This window comes from Drosophila mauritiana, chromosome 3R (genome assembly GCF_004382145.1).
Source record: "Drosophila mauritiana strain mau12 chromosome 3R, ASM438214v1, whole genome shotgun sequence".
Lineage (NCBI taxonomy): Eukaryota > Metazoa > Arthropoda > Insecta > Diptera > Drosophilidae > Drosophila > Drosophila mauritiana.
In genome coordinates, this window is record NC_046670.1 from 27,818,193 (window position 1) to 27,833,470 (window position 15,278).

The following is a 15,278-nucleotide window of genomic DNA, read 5'->3' on the forward strand; positions in this document are numbered from 1 at the left end:
TGTGAAATTGACTTTCAAGTTGAGATTTCGCTTGGGTAAGTCTAGCATCATAAATCAACAGGGCTAAATTGGGACGGAAGGTGGATAATCAGGAAAAGGCTCTTTTCTCCTCGGCCCCACTTTAAATTTGACTTATCACGGGCTGCAAATCCTTGAGATTTCTCATTAGCCGTGGCAACTAATTAACATAAGTAATTTGCTTAATGGCCACTCAAAGGCGGTCGCACTCCCTATGAACTCCTCAAACCCTCAGTAAAAATACCTGGGAGCTAGTTCGTTTATCAGCAGCGAGGAGGGCAAACAAATAGAACAAACAAAAACAGGGAAGCCCAAAACAAACATAAAAAAAACACATGCAACTGAGAAATCCCGGGCTTACATGATGGATTTCCCAATGGCTGGCATGAACTAATATTTTGTAAATAAAAAGCTAGCGCTCGCTCCGTCTTCTTTTCGCCGCTTTTTTGTTCTTGGGACTGATAGCGTTTGGGGACGGAAATTAAATTTGGCCACGTTAATTGCCTCGATTAGAACTTTTCGGCCATTACGATAAGCGTGGGCAGCAGTCCCGCAGACACTGGCCGAATGACTGCTTTTTTGGCCAACAAATGATGAGCTTGACTTTGCTTTATGATTAACTCAAAATAATTAAAAGCTTATTAACAATATCTCCAAGGTGCAAGAGGGCCACGCGGCGTATGCGCAATAATCACCAGCACGCAGAGCAGAAAACACTGACGCAATGGTGCAAAACAATAGTTTACTTTATATTTCCGCCACGCCCGCTGGCACTTTGAGCTCCATTGTTGTGGGTTGTCGCCTTTGATTTGAGCGTTCCGTTTGCTTTGTAGCAGCCACCCTGGCGTATGAGCAACATTCAGCGCAGACAATGCAGCGAGAACGCAGGAGGACTGTCGACCGTATTACGCATACGCCCCATTGTGCTGGCCATTCTTTCTCGAGACTCAATTTACAATAGATGAAAGAAGGGCTGGAGCCCCGGCGGTTGCAAAACTGTGTCACTCCGACATCTCCCCTAAATGCTTTAAGCAAACGGAAAACACGTGTGACTCGTGTGGCCGTGACTCACTTTAAGTGACGGCGGCTGTAATTAGTGTAAGTGCCGCCCGAATTGTCCCGACATCTTTTGGCAGCACTCTCGTTTCACTTTTCATGTTCAAGGATGCGCGCAGCAGTTGTTGCAATTGCAAAGAAATAATTTTGAGCAAGCGCCAGTGCTTCCAGTCGCAACTGGAGGATACCCATTCTGTATCTATGAGGTTGAAAAAGATTTCATACACGATTTTCAGTGTTTACAAATTCATTTAGCCTTTAAATATATGTAGACCTAATTTTGATGGTGGTTTGATACCATTAAATAGGTGATCAAAGTACACTTAGTTTCTTTTCATATAATTGGGAAATAGTAGTAGCAAAAACCAGACAAATTATTTATATCGAATTAATGAAATTTTCTTCAGATCGATATACCCCTCTGCTGGGCACTCGAACTGCTCTCAAGAACTTGGCCCAGGACCACTCGGCCAGATCCACTGGGATGCTGAGTTTTATTTGGTTTCGGGCAATTAAGCTTGTTGTTTTGCAGTTAAGTGTAAATTTATACACAAAGCCGCACCCGCACGTGGGGTGCACACCTGTGCGGAGATAATTTGCCAACTTTAAAGATAAAAGTGCTGCATATTCCCGGAGGCGCTGGCAAATCGACAGCATCTGCGGCAAGCTACAGCATATGCCTTGGTATACAGCCGTAACCTAACTGAATTATCAAATCAAGCGGTTTGTGACTTTGTAATTTGATTAGCTACGCCCCCGGCTGAAGTGTTTGTGCATATCAGTGGCTGCTTTTCACTTCGAGGGCCCTCAGAAGGGCGGTGCGAAAACAGTATCTGAACAAGTTCGCTGGGGAAGTTACCACATCAATCGGGGCAAGTGGCACCTATTTATTTCCCCTTGGTCTAGGTCAATCATCTCAAATGCCCCACCAAGACGGAGCGGGTAATCCAATTAATGTTTGCCTGCCATAAATCTATATTTAAATCTCCGACAAACACTCTGCGATAACAAGATCGCCCGCAGATTGGTGTTAAGGTGCCAAAAGTGGCGGGTCTATTTAAAGGGGCACACAAGTCCAGAACAACATTGACCAGAGACTTACACTGGGTCAACGACTGGCGACACTCTCACTTTTGGCCGTGGATCGGATCGGCTTTCTTCTCGAAGTCGTTTGCATAAATTGCGGCTGCTTCCAAAAGTCGTCGAACAGGTGGCAAGTGTCGCACAAATTACTTTAATAATAGCACTGGCGTTGGAAAATATCCGAGATGGAACTGCACAAGTTTGTCCAAGATATATTCTTTCTTTCGACTTTCGGCCTATTTACTCTTGAGCACTTTTCCATTCATGCTTATGTAGACACATGCGAGTGCTGGTCGCAATTTATTTTTGTTTTGCACACACTAATAGCATTGAATTTTTCATTGATTTCAAGTAGCACGAATAGGATTTTTGGCGTATTTTTGTGGGTATTTTCATTTGAGTAATTGCTGAAAATATTTTCACTATTTATTTATTTTGATTCCCAGTGGTTTCAATAATTTTCTTGCAATTCTGTGCTCGCCATTTCCATTTGAATAATTCCTGCGTGTATTTTTTCACTCGTATTTATTTATTCAGATCTCTGACGACTTTCAACTACTCGAATATCTGAATTCCGCGGGAGGCTGTCAGGAATCCAGGAGCCGAATCGCGTAGAAACTGCGGAGCCCGACGATTGATTTCAAGACCCGTCCGTCCGCCTTTTCGGTAAAAGTTTAACTGGAAACGCGACCGCCGACCTCCGAGCAGCGATTGCCGAGCGGTACGGAGAGAGCCTCGTACCTGTGCGGCGGCATACGCCATAACAGTGCTCTCTCTGCTCGCACCAACACAGCGGCGCGCTGTTATCAGTGGCCATTCTTTATCACTGTGTCAGTGGGTCTGCGCAGGCGGGGAAACTCAGCCGGAGAGCGAGAGAGAGCGAGCGGAAAATTCGTAGGCATGAAAACTCGCATGCGAGAAACTGCTTTTGCAGCAGAACATTTGAAAACGAAACACACGCAGGCGGGGAAAAATCAAGAAAGGCAACTGCAAACCAAATATTTACCATGGCTCTAGTAATGTTTAAATATTTGCCATATCAAACTGGCGGCTTGCATGCTGTTTGCTAAAAATTTACATTTATATACGTGTAATTAACTCACTTCGTTCCAACGCCTGAGTCAGATAACTAAGATCTTCTAGTACAGATAACTTACTGTTAGCGTATTTATATTTTACATATCAGTACTTTAGGTATTATTAAAATAAGGGGAAACTGATTGTTTGAATCACATAATAGTAAAAGAGGAGTGCCTGTATTAGAGGTTTTTTACTACTGATGAGTCTAACAATCTTCTAGGGAAAATGGCAAGCGCTAGGCTAATAAGCCACATTGCTTTCATGAATTATTAATTGACAAATAAAACGTTGCAGCCGACTGAATAATTGTAAAATATTAGCTTTCTATCTTGTTTGCAAAATGCAATTTGGTTGAAGTCTTTAGCAAATTGTATGCCACTCATTTTGTTCATGACGAAATCTTTTTTTTGCAGAATTATCTTGACTTTTAAATTGTCGTTATTTCACCAAATAAATATTTTCACCTGTTGTTGGAATGTTAACTGCTATAATTCAAATTTGGCGCCCAGGCTGAAATGTTACTGAATTCAGCTCAGCCAGGGGAAATCTGCAACAGAATTGAACAGAAAATTCACGTCCAGTTAACATTAACAGCTTGGCTGGCTTACAATCAGCCTGCAAGGTGGTAAAAGAAAATGCAGACGGTGCCTAAAATTTTCCTCAACTCTACAGCTGACCAAATCAAAACTGATTTCAACTGCAGCTATTGAATTCAATAACATGGGATCGGGAATAATTCCGAAATGTTCCACTCGAGCAATCATCATAAGAGAAAAGCCGAGTATGTTTATGGACACGATAATCATCAGTAATCAAAACAAAATAAATTAAAGCTTTATAAGCTAACATTAGCTGTCGGGCAGCCAGAGAACATAAATCGAGACGAGAGCCCCTAGCAAACAGAAATAAAATGGCAGAAATTATTATTATCTAAACAAAAGGGGGGAGCTCATATGCCATCGCTCAAAAGCACTTTGCTACTGAGATTGTGAGGGGGCTAAGGGGCCAAGGGGCCGAGGGGGCTTCAGCAGCCCTTGTTTCCAACGCTGCGCGCTCTTGTTTTTGGGTTCAAATTGAAAAACATGAAAAGAAATATTTCCAATCAATTGGCAAAGAGAAACGAATAAAAATTCACACACAGAACAGACAAAAAACCCAGGCACACACACCGGAGGAGGCAACAAGAAAAATGTTGTTCATTCATTAAATACAAAAAATCATTAAACAGACGAGCGATCAGAAATATTACTGCTGCAGTCCAATCCAAAGTGGCCTGGGGTCTGACCGGTGGAGAAGGGAAAAATAAAAATAGTTGTTTACTTTCGGAACAGAGGCAGCGACAACAACAAGACAAAAACACAGGGGTAACAAGCTCTCACTGTGCGATAAAATATGTTTTTTTAATGCAGGTCCGTGTTCAATAAAAGTGCCACAAATCCAAATAGAAGGTGCTGCAGGAGAGTTCAGAACAAACACATTCATCCTGATTCGAATATACGATACCTTTTCGATATAAACTCAGGCTATCTCACTGAATGTCGTCCTGAAAAGGATATACCCGGTAATACCCTGAAATGACCAGTGAAAGGCGGGAAAGTGAATCTTGCAAAACGAATGAAAGTGCTTGGAACAGCAGCAGAACTTGATTTGCATTTTATTTACAAGCTGTTCATAGATAATAATAGTTAATAATTAGTTTTAAATGTCTATTCCTTTTAAGCGACATTGGGGGATTGGCTTTAATAATAAAAAAAAAACTACTACGTTTCTACTACAACAATATTCAGACTTTCCATTAGAAAACCATACCTACAAATTGTACCGCCGGCCTTTACATATCATTGACCCTTCTAAAGGAGAACGGCAAGAAGCCGACTTGGCATTGGTGAAGTGAATTTATTGTTCAGCTAATAGATGATGACTGCTATATACTCGCATTCGGAGTGCCCTAGGAAAAGTGTCGAGTAATTTGTGGAAATGGTCAAGGCGAAGTGTTCGAGCAGAGTGGGCAACTGGCCATTTCCCGTGGCAGACCGCATTTATCACTCCTGGCCTCTTCGATTTTTTGTTTTGAACGAGTTGATAATGCCACGTCAATCGTCTAAGTTACTGGCGATGGGCTGTCTGTCGGGCTGACAGTCCTTCTTCACCTGCTTTAAATTTCCCGACTCGCCAATTATTATGAAACAATGATTGATCCGCTGGAGAAAATCAGGGAAAATCAGGAAAGCTCACGAATCGATGCCGAAAAGGAAGCGCCGACAGATAGAGGCAAAACAAATTCGCTACTCAACTGGAAAAGAATCATAAATAAAATATGCGCGCCAAGCAAACACATCAGGCAGCTCCCTCCCAATCGAATCCCAATCGGAATTTCGGGGCGGCGGATACAAGGGTACAAGCTGAGGAGAATCCAATTTGATTTATGATAAATACCCCATGATTTATGCCCTTTGTCCAGAGCCTAAGCCGTCGATACGCATCAGTTCAGCTGGCGACCGCAAAATCATCGCATTTCGCTGAGCGTTTTTCAATTTTTCATTTCGCTAAAACTCTTTTGGGTTTTCATGCGAGATGCTCAGCATTTGATGGGTATGCTCATTTGGAGCATATTAACGTTTACAAATATACAGGAAATTCCAAAAATATATGTTCATCGCAGATATCTGAATAGATTTACAAAATGTGGTGGAAGCTCTGTCTTTTTAACGGGTATCAATTGTTCGATCCGTCCACATTTGCATGCTCTGTAACTGAGGTCTTTGTATTCAATTCATTGTAGATTCGTTTCGATTCGCTTTATTTTTTCGTGCATATAAATTGGCTGCGTCATGAGTTTAAAATTTCGTTGCATACTTTTGCGGGCTTGTGTTTGCTTTGGTATATATTTGCATTCGAGTTTGCGGTTCGTCGTTTGTTTGTTGCTTATTTATTTAGTTGTAAGCGAGTGCGAAACAAATATGGAGGTAAACTTGTTCGACGCCCATTTCGTGTTCGTGAGAATGTAGTAAATATGTAAATCGACCGAGTTTGCCTAAGTTTGGGCCATATTTTTGAATGATAAATGTGCTGGCAGGTTGGCAAATTGTGTTGATAATCGCTGCCAGAACCTTTGGCGCCTCTAAATCGCTAATGTTGCTGGAATTAATGAGTGTATTTATGCTTTAAGGTAGCGGCCCACGCAGTTCAAAGAATTTGATGTTTGCCTGCTTCCCAACTCTGCAAACTATCAGAGAGTCACGCACTCGGCAAGCCGAAAGTAAAACAAAAACAAAATTCAATTAACTTCCCGGCTCTGAGCCTCGCCGAAAAGCGGCATATAGAATTCAGGATTTAGACGGCTTATAAATAGGATCGGTGCTAGACACTAGCTTAAAGTCCACCTAATGTCCACCCTTATCAATTCCTTCATTTCGGCCTAATTAAATGGACATTTCGACAGCTTGACATGTGTGTACTCGTAGGTTTCGGGGCCATTGGGTAATCCCGTTCCGACGGTTTTAATTCGGCTTAAATCTGGGGGTTCCACCAAACTGACAATGTTAATTGAAACTGTGGAAGTAAAAACTGTAAAAAAAACGGAAAACATCTGAAAACCCGAAATAAACAGAGTGCCAAACGAAAAAACCTGACGCGTAATAAAAGCACACTTCGACATTGCGTATACGCAACGTGTAGCGCAGGAGACGGCGAAAATAAAACTTTATTGCTAATTTATTTGATTAAATTTCACGCCGCCACTGCTGTCATCTCAAATGTATTTTTCGTTACACTTGTTTTGCTTTGTTTGGATTGCCTGTGAAATCTTTGACATTTGCTGACACAGGAGAGGCCTGCAAGGCCTGAGATTCCCTACAAATTGATAAGAAAAACACTCGGGCAGCTGATTATCGGGCGGCCGAGATCAAAGCAGGTGTTCCCCTTAAAGATTTAAGCTGTGACTGAGCCAGCCGTTGACCCGCCTTCAAAGCAATTCAATTAGAGCTTCACTGCGGCAGACAACGCGGCGTATGATTAACATTTGGCGCGCCGCTCAAAAGTATGCAAAAACCGAGAGCGAAATGCAAATGTCAAGCACACAAAGACAATAAATGAAAAATAAATGAACGGAATGCATAAATAAGAAGCGTAAAAAGGCAAGTGCCAAATGTAAAAAGGTATTATGACACCACACACGCGCACACATGCAGAAGACAATTAAAGCAGGTGAAAGGCAAAGGCGGGGGAAAATAGGAGAAAACCCAGGATAAGAAGGGACAGCAGGGGCGTAACTCAAAGCTAAACCATCGCGAATTTCCGCAACGCTGACATTTCCATTTAAATGCGTAACACACTCGCACTTTGCGGAAAAAGGAAAAGTGTTTGCGGGGTGGCTAGAGGAATAAGGTCCTTAATTTGAATGACGCTTTTTATGCGCCCAACGTTCATTTGGCTACCTTTTGCAATTTCGCCTCCTGCCATAAAAAACTTTCACTCAGCGAAAGTATGCCCCAAGTCGAGCAGCACGTGGTAAAATCCAGCGGGTCTAGTTTCCCCAGAATTCACCCACGAGCACCACCATTTCGTGGGCGTGCTAGGAAAAGCCGCAGGCCTGCGAAATTGGGAATCTAATAAAAATATATAAATACAACAAGAAGGAAAATCCAACTAATCACAATGTTCGGCAGATACACGCGGAATAATGCAAAATATGTTAGCATATACCGATATGGAAAGTTTAAAATTATGTAGAAACTATGTTAACCACAAACAAAAGCTCATTGATTCCAAATTTAAGTTAATAATTTATTTCAGCTTGATGGCACTAGTAGAGCCATAACACACATTAGTTTTTATGAGTGTTTCAGTACTCATATTATTGAACCGCAAGAAAAATCGTCGGGCAATGAAACACTTTGCCAAGGCTAATGCCCTGCTACCAACAATTTTATCGCCCCCAGTACATAACAAATATCGAGGCAATAAAAAGCTGTAACTAAACGGGCAAAGAAAAACACAAATTGCAGCGACCACGGCACAGATTGAATTTCCACGCATCAATAGCATTGGCGGAAAAGTCGGTCGCACAAAAGTAGCGGCCATAATAGCCTCGTCAAAATGGCCAGCGGCATTAGTGTGCATGTGTGTGTGAGCGTGGGTGCGAGTGTGCGTGGGCTACAGGCAAATCGAATTGACATAAATTGAGGGTATTTATGGCAGCGCTAGATGGCAAAACAGGCCTTAACTCAGCCAGTCCAACGGTTGCCCAAATGATATTTTAGTGCCTAAATTTGCATGCACACATCAACGGAATTAAAGTCGTAGCATACATACATAAAAAGCAAAGCTTGGTTTTAGACCCAAATCAGCTTCATTTTCCTGCAGAATGTTGACGACTTTCTTGCTATTCAAAACCAGTTACTTACAGGATTAAGTTATCTTACTATGCCTCCAATCATCAGCTTAATTAGCCCATATATTGCAGAAAAACTGGAATCAAAGAGATTTCCAGGCAAGACATTCGAATGCCAGGGCCTGAAAAAACCAAGGGAAGTGCACATAATTGAAGAGGGAAAAATCAACATGATTTGCGAGCAGCAGCATAATTTTTGGTTCAATTTCCCAGCTCAGAGGCAGAGCTAAATCATGGAAAATGACAAGCGCATATGCAAGGGATGCCGAACATGAGTAAGGATGTTGTGGGTTTAGAATTTTCGCTGGAATCCTCGACATCGAAGGGATGGAAGAATTTCCCGCTCATGCAAACGAAAAAATTCCATTTTAAATGTTGTTTTTCCAGCTACGAGATGCTGAAGCAAGCTTTATTAGCCATGAATGAGATGTGGAACGAACATGAGCTGTGGAAAAGCGGTTAGAGGATGATAATCCCCAGTCAATTAAGGGCGATGAATGCAGGATGCATTACTGGGATAAAGTCTAAAGACCATTGTAATCAATATTAATTAAGTGACCTTTCCAGCGAATCGGTTGCCTTAATTAAAAGATACCCAAAGGGACTTGGACACGGATAGAAAATAAGACTGGCACACAAATTGAAATTGCTAGGCTACATGGCAAATCAATTCGAATGCAATAAATAGTCGTTTATATTTGCTTGCCAATGCAACATGCAAATGGAAATGGAAATATAAATAGGAATACTGCGTATACGACGTGTTGGCCCAGAAACCAGAAGAGCAAACTTGGCTGCCAAGTGACAAATCGAAGCTCCCCTCCCATTCCAGCAGTAAAATTTGATTACTTTGTGGCTGAAGCACAATGTTTGCACTAGGGCTTCCACTTTCAACCGAAATCCTGGTGAATCCTTCAATTCACCCACTCTTGTGTGCATTGCGCTTTTGCGGCATTGTGCAAATAATAAAGGGCCTGCCTTAAAATTGCATTCATGGGACCTAGGCCTATATTTGCACAACTTTACTGCAAAATCAAACTTTACTGCCCCGAAATCAAACTTCATATTTAATTAGTTTCGCAATGAAAGTTCTCTGGCCTAACTAAATATTTACAAAAATCAGTCTTTGGGTCCCAATCCCAGACCTTAGTTTTGCTTTACCCTCCCAAAAATTGGTCGACTCTCCTCCTCTCCAGCTTTTTTGTGGCACGTGTCCAGCTTGTAGTTAATTAAGTATACGCACTGAGGCCTACACAATTTAGCATTCGTTTAGTTTCTGCTGACTTTGCATAATTTGCCAGACGCTTTTTTGGCTATCCGGTGGTAGGTCGTCCAGTAAATATTTCAAGTTAAATACGGCCAAAACAGTTGCTCCGGCTCCACATGCAAATTACATTTAAAAGAATTTTCGTATGTACTCAGTCGAATGCCTGAAGTTTTGCTATTTAAGCATGCACCACCCTCGTTTGTGTGCTTGTTTTTTGTACTTAATTGGAATTCCTGTTAACTTAAACATGTGTGAAGTTATCTAAATACAAAGTGCTACTAAACAAACACGTAGTTCTTTAGACAAAGGGGATCCACTCTTTATTATGAGGATACATTACTAGATCTATCTATTAAACTAAGATGAAGTAATAAGTAATCAAAATAAACCAAATAACCAATGAGGGAGCTCACAAAATTGAATGAATGGTTTCGCACAACTTAAATGAAAATCATTTGACTTACGAACAAAAACTTTTCAATTTCGGGGAGCCATCTGGCAGTAGAAAGTCGAATATCTTTATAAGTTGCCAAGAATGCGAACAAATGTATTAATTAATCTTGAAAGTATTTATAACTTTTGTTTCACCAATTTGAAACAATTGTAAATAATTAATGCACCATTATACTCAATTACTGAAAAACCTGCATACAAAATCCCCAACGGAGTGAGACCGAAAGTCAAAAGTTTCACAAGTTGCAGCTGTTGAGGCAACTTTTCCGGTTGGAAAGGGAGAAGGGGTCAAGGGTCACCGAGTGGAAACTAAACTCAGTCAGAATTTAAGCATTCGTGCTGCGGCTGGTAAGACATTAAAGTTGCATTACAGACATGGCCACGATATTTTTTTAAACTTTGTGTTCAAATTTGAAGGGCTGCTTGAAAAATGAGGTCAAAGAAGTAAGGTTGGGGAGTTAGAGAGACGTTAGAGACGTGGTTTTGTAAAACATTTTTACTAAAACCACCGGTTATTTTAACAACTTCTAAGCCCAAAGCTTGTATAGTTTTGTTTAAAAGGAAACGATTTCCCGTACAATACAATGGTGTTAAATGGGCAAACTTATGACCTCTTCCTTCCTGGAACTTAAATCCCATTTTGCTTCTTCTTTCGCTTCACGCTGAACTTTTTGAGCTGAAATATTCGCCGGAAAAGACAAAATGCAAATGCCTTAAGTTACAATTTGGTGTGGCATTGCGGGCGGGGCAATCAACTACAATTTGCATTATTGCAGCTCCACGCGGATGCCGCCAACAGAGCTGCCCCAAAAGCCCCGAAGCCGACCGCAAATACTTGCAGCAGCAGCAACAAGAACTTGCAACAACCATTGCCACAATAGCGCAGAAGAACGAGGGCGTGGGACAACTATGCGGCTCATTCGCAGCGACATTGTATAAACAACAATTTTAGCGGATATTAAAAACAATGTTGCTGCTCTCGGCGGGCTTCCTTCTGTTTCTGCTGCTGCTGGGAAAATGAATAAGTGGGAGGGGGATGGGAAAGTGGAAGTGTAAGCGGGGGAGAGCCGGAAAATGGCGAGCTAAAGGCACCCCTGACTTTCCGTGCACGTCAAATTTCAAGTCGTGTTTTGTCATTTCCCATTCAGCTGTCTGCGGCTGTTTCGTTTCGTTTTGTTTTATTCCGTTTTGTTTGGCCCTGTTTGTTATCGCTCACTTGAATGGTGTTTTCCATTGAACGGCGGCCGGATATCCGCTTGTCGCACTTAAACACAGTCAGCCGCCAAAAGCCGCCGAAAGTCCTCCGACTGCGGAAGTCCCACTGACTCGGACTCTTTTCGGGCCTAATTGAGCCTTTGAAGCCGCCCGCATCGAGTTGATTAAAATTTCATTGGCACCACATTTCACTAATGCGCCAGTAGTGATAGAAAGTTCTGCCACTTTGGCAGCTTGAACTCTGGGGGTATTTCCTGTTTATTAACAGTTGAGAGCCACTCGCTGAATTAAATTTAAATAGAATGTAGAAAAAAAGTTTAATAAAGTCGCTTTTTCAGGCCACGTTCATCAAAGGTCGCAGCGTTTACACTGTCATATTAATAAATATAAAATGGTTCGGTTTCCCATTTGATTGGTCAAATATTGGCTTATTAATTCGAAATGTTTGCTTGGGCGGATGGTGACAACAATTAGGTGCAAATGCGAAAGCATTAGCACACAATCAGCACTCCAATCAGGCCAATCGCCCAGCATGTTAATTAAATGCTATTAATTTAAATTTAAATGGCTACGGCGCTGAAAGGTCCACGGAGATTTGTCTAAATTTAGCTGCTAGCCAACTGGGGAATGATGGAATTTGGCGCAATTATCTGGCAACGAGGTCTCAGCAGGGTTCAGATCAGGTGTTTCGCAGCTCTAATTGGCACGTGTTATCGCGTGTCTGCGCCCCTCGGATATCAACGGCTAATCAAAGGCCCGCCATCCCCGAGGTTTGCCTTTGTGCGGTGTCACTGACATTTGGCCAAGTCAACTGGAGTCAAGTCGAACGTGGCCCAAACGTTTGTCTATCATTAACTGCTCGGCAATTTGTGCAATTCGCCCATATAGGAGCTGTCACACGCACCCACGTCCCTTATGCGCTTTTGAGTGGACCGGCACGGCTTAATCAACTTACGGCCAAACAAAAGCCCATATAAATTATTTAATTAATCCTTGGGTTTCGGCTTCGGCTGGAGTGCGCCTAAGTGTGCGTGCGGGCAATCAATGTCATAAACGCACACGTGTAGGTGTGAAACAGTCTGCCATGATTGTGATTTCCAATTAATTTTGTTGCCTACTTTCGGGAATTCCTGCGGGGAGTCGGCACTCCGGAGAAGGTAACTTGAGGTTTGTGGGCTGTGAAAAGTTTGACGAGGATTGGCACACACTTTTGGGAAAAATGGGTGAAGGTTAGCTTAGGTTAATAAGGCGATGACACTAGCATGGACCCTTGAACTTAACTCTGCCAATGTTTAATTACACCTTCATTGGCCTTTTGATAGATAAATAACTAATACAATTAGGTAGGTGGAAAGTTTAAAGAAGAACCGTGTACAGTTTTCGATTTCCAATACAGCAAAATAGCCACAACTAAAAGGTAATGGATTTCGAATCCATAGACAATGTTTTATTAATGTTGTTTTCCTTTTAAAATGTCGAGCCTGTCAGCTGTGGATAACTTTGCTAAATAGAAAGATACACCTGGTCCCTTTTTCCCTACCTATGTAGACACACTCATGGATATCCTGGATATTCAGGAACCATAAATATTCATTGCCTGGCCAGCGGCATGGGCTTAAACTCGCAACCGAATTGGCAAAAGATGCTTCTGGTAAGAAACTCACCAGGAATATCATTGTCTGCCCCCGGAAAATCCCAACAATACATCTGCAGACAATCCAAGTTCATGCCGACACGCACTAAATCTTTGCTTTCATGTTTGCGTTTTTGTTCGCAAATGAAACGAGCGAAAACTAACCCTTCATTCCAGGCCAAGTTTTTGCCACCACACAAACACACACAAGCATTGGGAAGAAGAGCCGAAAAACCTATAGTGTAGTGGATATAAATCCCTGCCACATGCCTTTATGCAAAGTTTGGATTAAGTTTTGGCGAGCAGGGAGGTCCTGGCAAGGTCCTGGCAGGGCCTCCGAAAGCCCAAGGACCAAGGACCGCCCGCTTCTGCATGACTGCCCAAATTTGTAAACAATCAGAAAATGTGTCAACTTATTTTTTCAGCCAAAATGCCGAGTAGGGGGAACAACAATGGCAACACAATCTGATGCCTGATGCCTTAAGTAAATACATAGTTTGAAATTTGTTTTGTGTGTTGTCGCCAGTTGGAAAATTCAGTTAAGCCGCTTACCGAATTTCGTCCTAACAATAATAGCATCATAATAGGAAGCGATTTCAACTTTTAAACGCTAAACGCATTTAAATTGCACAGGAACAACAAGCTCGGTGGCTCGCATTTGCATAAGTTTGTTGGATTTTGAGAGCATGGCCAAGTGCTTTTTGGCCAATTGTAGTTGGCAGAGCGTAAAATGAACTCCCAGTGCAGTTTTCAATTGCAAAAGAAAGGCAGACACACATGCAGGGCGGCCGCTGATATTGATCCCTTCAGCAGGACAATTGTCAGACGAATAAATTGGATTTCGTATTCTTTGGCAGACCGATTTGTCCCTTGTCTGATAACATTTAATTTGGCCCACTACTTGGCTAACCTTTCGAGACAAAAGCTTTCCCAAGTCGACTAACCAGACGGAGCTGTTCCAACAATTAGTAAGCCAACACCACGACACAGCTCGCATTTCAAAGCCATTTAAATCAATCGATCGGCAACACTTTCCCGCAACGATAACAACAGAGACGCAGAGAATTTAATCGAATCGAATCAACAATGGCGAATATTATTGCGGTAATCATATCTGTTTTCCATCTGCATAGCTTCCGCAGCAATGGCTCTTTAAACAACGTTATTTCGCTCGTTTGGCTAACAAGCAGTTGGCCTTTTCGGGTTTATGCAGAAGAATATATTTGAAAAAAACACATTTAACCTGTAGCCACTAAATAAATAATTAATTAGCACTTTATAAAAGCTGATTTTAAGTCTAAGCATTCACATAAATTCCAACTCGTTGGCTTAAGTGCTTAATTAATTATACTTTAAACTTGCACCATTAAAATATACTAGGTAGGCATTCGAAATTGATTTTCTCTAAATTCAGGAGAGCATGCAACTTTGCCACATGAGCCCGATTGGCCAACACTAAATTCAAGTTCTAGGCAATCTCTAAGCTTATTTTATTGCACCCACTAAGCCAACCCAACTTTTGCGAATTTCCGAAAAGTTGCTCTACTTCATGATATTGCACTGGCATAAACTTTGGGCCCCGATCCAGGATGCGAGGCTATAAATAAACTGCCAAATGTGTAAAGTTGCTCCACTCGAAAAGGCAAACAAGGACCAGAAATGCGAAGGGCTGAGTTGGGAAATATGTTTGTCATTGTTAGAAGCGGCATTGCGGCAAGCGATACCGTTGTACTCGCATCACGAGCACGTGTGCCACGACATTCCCCATCTCCGAGCCCCGAAAAGGATACCCCTCGAACAGGACGAAATTTCCCCAGTGACTGACGGACAAATTTCACATTTTGTGTCAAAATTCTGCTGCCAGGAGTCGCAGGAGCAGCATCAGCAGCAATAACAGGACACATTCAATTGCGGCAACCGCAACACAGACACTCATTGAGCTGGGGTTTCCAAGGATATGCCTGCTCTCCATCACGGAATATTCTTACCCATTACTGAAATAGGGAACTTAAAAAATGTATTCGGTGCAAACCCAAAAATAGAGTTCTAAGCATGTCAGTAATCCAAGACGTTTGGCCTCC

At 42.0% G+C, this 15,278-nt stretch overlaps 1 protein-coding gene across 4 annotated transcripts in view; it reads right to left on the reverse strand.

Moving 5' to 3' along the window:
• LOC117142321 (5-hydroxytryptamine receptor 1) overlaps window positions 1-15,278 on the reverse strand; it is an 82,528-nt gene that overhangs the window by 45,522 nt on the left and 21,728 nt on the right. For 2 of the 4 annotated variants that reach the window (XM_033306232.1, XM_033306231.1), the window contains exon 1: window positions 2,177-2,817. The exons of the other annotated variants lie outside the window; for them this stretch is intronic. The gene's annotated coding sequence lies outside the window, so the exon portion shown is untranslated. Of the gene's footprint in view, window positions 1-2,176; window positions 2,818-15,278 lie in introns of those variants that run through there. 4 annotated transcript variants of the gene reach the window in all.